The sequence below is a fragment of the Colobus angolensis genome, unplaced genomic scaffold (assembly GCF_000951035.1).
Source record: "Colobus angolensis palliatus isolate OR3802 unplaced genomic scaffold, Cang.pa_1.0 Scaffold173, whole genome shotgun sequence".
NCBI lineage: Eukaryota > Metazoa > Chordata > Mammalia > Primates > Cercopithecidae > Colobus > Colobus angolensis.
Window position 1 is genome coordinate 2,245,878 of NW_012114855.1, and position 246 is coordinate 2,246,123.

Sequence of the window (246 nt, forward strand, 5' to 3'; positions counted from 1 at the left end):
AGGTATGGCAGATGGCCTCACCCACCCCAGTCTCCTCATGGCGGCGCTTTGCATGGAGGATAGAGAATGGAGAAGGGTGTGCTCGCTTCCGCAGCACATATGCTAAAATTGGAGGATGGAGCAGGAAGACATGGCGCATGGGCTTAGAATATTGAAGCCTGGGCCGGGGGCGGTGGCTCACGCCTGTAGTCCCAGCACTTTGGGAGGCCAAGGCAGGCAGATCACAAGGTCAGGAGTTCAAGACCA